This window comes from Lactuca saligna, chromosome 3, assembly GCF_052625555.1.
Source record: "Lactuca saligna cultivar CGN05327 chromosome 3, ASM5262555v1, whole genome shotgun sequence".
Classification (NCBI taxonomy): Eukaryota; Viridiplantae; Streptophyta; class Magnoliopsida; order Asterales; family Asteraceae; genus Lactuca; species Lactuca saligna.
Genome location: NC_136419.1, coordinates 54528115 through 54531615, shown reverse-complemented (window position 1 = coordinate 54531615; position 3501 = coordinate 54528115). Strand labels below are relative to the sequence as shown.

Here is a 3501-nt window from a genome sequence, read left to right as displayed (position 1 = left end):
TATATATATATATATATATATATATATATTAATAGTTAAAAGGTTTCTTTTTTCTATTGTAGAGTTCAATGACCATTGAACTTTATATCTATTGAATACCACATGTCATCCCATAATGATAGAGTTTTAATTAATTGAATGCCAATTTGATATGTCACTTCATTCAACTCTTTTATTGAACTATACATTGTAGATGCTCTAAGGCCAATAAGATTCAAATCTCAACTTCCAAGAATTGATAACTTTGATCCTTCTAACATAATTTTCTCAATTTGACTATTAAATTTCTAATTTATTTATATCCTTATAGTTATTAACTTTTAATTATCTTTTTAATATTTTTTTTTTCTCAAAATTTTATTTTTCACCAAAACGATTCCAGTCATCTCGATTATTTTGCCAAGTTAAATGTATTGTGAGTTTTTTTATATATTTTTTTATTTTTTTATTTAAATTGTGATTAGTTATATTTATAAATTTAAACTCTTATATCACTTTATATTTATTGTTATTTTTTTTTATCAACAAAAGTCACAAGGTACACTCGTCATTATGTTTTATCATCCAATGTCTCGAGCTACACTTGTGATTCCCATAGTCTCATACAACAAACATCAACATTGATGTGTTCTGATGTTTTCATTATTTATTTATTGTTCCTTATTTTTAAAGGCCAAAGAAAGCAAATATGAAGAAATTGTTACACGTAATATAAAGAAAATATGAAGAAATTGTCTATAAATTCACACATACTCCCATTGCTCCAAAATTGGTTGCACAAGCTCTCATCATATTGATATTCTATCCAACCAACAAATTATCCAAAAAAAGTTGAAAAAAACCTTTTACAATCTAAAATTTAAATAAACATTCATACACAAAAGAGGAAAGAAAAACCACAAAAAAACAAAAGGGAGGGAGCTGGAAATAGCTGGAGAACCTACTCCTCCAAGAATTGCTTCACGATCTTTACGCTTGTTTCCACCACTTGCTTCTCCCATATTTCCGCCACCCTCCCTCCGCCTGAATCCGCCGTCAATACCGCCATGAACGCCTCTGTTGCATCAATTCTCTTTAAATCCCACCCGCCGTCCTTCAGCCGTAGGATCTTACCCACTTGTCTCTTCGCTAGCTGACACGTATTGTCCTTTATCCTCCTCACTCCCTCACTATACACCGCATCGGACTCCGTTCCATTACCGGTACGGAAATACGCTTCCAGCTCTGGAACTCCGATCGCCTGCCCCAACCCGCTCCGCTTCACCGTTAAATGTTCGCCGGAACTGAAAAACTCCGATAGCTCCTCCAACATACCCGAATCCAGCATCTCATCCACCCGTTTGCATAAATACTGGTTTAAAACCGGTAAGCAGACATCCACCCAAATGAAACAACATTTGTATCGGAGCTCTGAGCTGACGGGGTCTGGGTTTGGTCCGTTGAAGACATCCGATTTCGGGTCGAATCGTTTTGTAACGAGTGAGTAGATGAATGAGTTTGAACCTCCGACGATAAGCGGCAACCCACGGCGGGATATAATGTCGGAGATGGCATCCGATGCGAGTTTCCGGAAGTCGTGTGGGTTCACAACCGATTGAGTTGGGTCAAACGCTCCGAGGATGTGGTGGCGGACGCCGTTCTGTTCTTGCATTGTGATTTTGTTAGTGGTGATATCAAGTCGACTATAGACCTGCATTTTATCCGAGTTTATAATCTCTGAGTTTTTAAAGAATCGAGTTGCGAGGTCAATAGAGAGACGAGACTTCCCAGCCCCGGTTGGACCCATGATGACGACTATTTTCCGGTGGCGGCGACGAGTGTTGGGCGATAAAACGGTGGTGGTAGCAGGTTCCATACGGACGCAATGAACCCACCGGAAACTGAGAAAAGAATTGAAAAAGTTGAAGGGGTGATGATGGGTTGATGATGATATAAGCAAAAATGGTGGTCTCATAAGGAATCAAGGGTTGATAGACACAGACATGGATATTTCCGGAGAGAGATGGCATTTAGCAGTACATACAGAATACATGAAAGTGGTAGAAGAGAGTGAATACACCATTTTTTTGGACGAAATTATGGGTTTGTTACATAAAATACAGACCTTAATTCGATAATTTCTCTCTCTATATATATAATAATGTTTGTATGTAGGTATGTATATATATCTGGTGTGTTCTTACTGGCTGGTGGTTCTGTGGGGATTTGGGTTTGTCTGTTTCGTGCTGGGCGTGCGTGGCACTGATGACGATGATGGTGGTGGAGGAATGTGAATGAGAGTATCGATGAAGATGGAGGGAGGAGGAGGTTTGGTTTGGTTTGGTTTGATCATGGTGCAAAGAAGCTAGTGGACCATTATGATGATGATGATGATGGTGGTGGGCGTTGTTGATTGGGAAATCAGTGTTGAATGTGTCATTGAGTTGAATAATGTTTTAATGGGTGTTTTTGTTTATTTTCTGCACTTTCGCTCCGCTGTGTGACGGTGGGTGAAAAAATGAAGGTGGCTTGGTTGGAGAAGATGATCGATGATAGAGCTTATTAAAGAGGGAAGGAATGTAGATTAATTTAGAGATTATTATATTTTGTGGGGTTCGATTTAATTAAAAATATTTGATTGAACGTTGGGTTATATATATATATATATATATATATATATATATATATATATATATATATATATATATATATATATATATATATATATATATATATATTAAGAGACCAATGTTATATGAGTTTAGTAATATAAAAATTTAATATTAATATATAAACAATAAAGATTTTATAAATTATTTGAAAAAAAAATCAATATGTTTGTAACATTTATATTAATTTATTCTTAAACTAATATAATTATAACTTTACATTACTGTGAAAACATTCTCTATATAACCGTAAAATTTTCACATTCTTTATACAACCGTAAAATTTGTAAAATTTAATGTAAGAAGATCATAAACTCCAAAAAATAACAAGTAGAAAATAAAAATAAATAAATAAATAATAAACTAGAAAAGATCATGTGACAAAATGAAGAAGAATTAAGATATGTGACAAAATGATTTTCATTTATTAAGTTAGATTATCATTTATGTTTTAAATTAATTAGAAAAACAATTTAATAGAAGAATTTATTTAAAATTAAAAGGATAATGATATAAAAGCCTTATGTTTGGAGTATATATATATATATATATATATATATATATATATATATATATATATATATATATATATATATATATATATATATATATGAATCTACCATTTCTTAGATTTTAGTTTCACTAACATTGGATATCTGCATTTTTTTTTCTTCAGCTTTACCGGTAGAACTGAATATTTTTATCAAATTTAAAGGATTTAATGAATTGAATAACCAAACCTAAGGGTTTTTATGAACAAAAAACAAAAAATAAATAAAACTGAACATTTTTGCCAAATGTAAGTGTTTTAATGAACCACATGTTGGATTAAGTGTCTAAAGTCGTAACTAAA

General features: G+C 32.7%; 1 pseudogene; it reads right to left on the bottom strand.

Annotated features, from left to right (window-relative positions):
• Positions 1 to 739: 739 nt before the first annotated feature.
• On the bottom strand, positions 740 to 2490 carry LOC145033682 (adenylate isopentenyltransferase pseudogene; annotated as a pseudogene).
• Positions 2491 to 3501: the final 1011 nt, after the last annotated feature.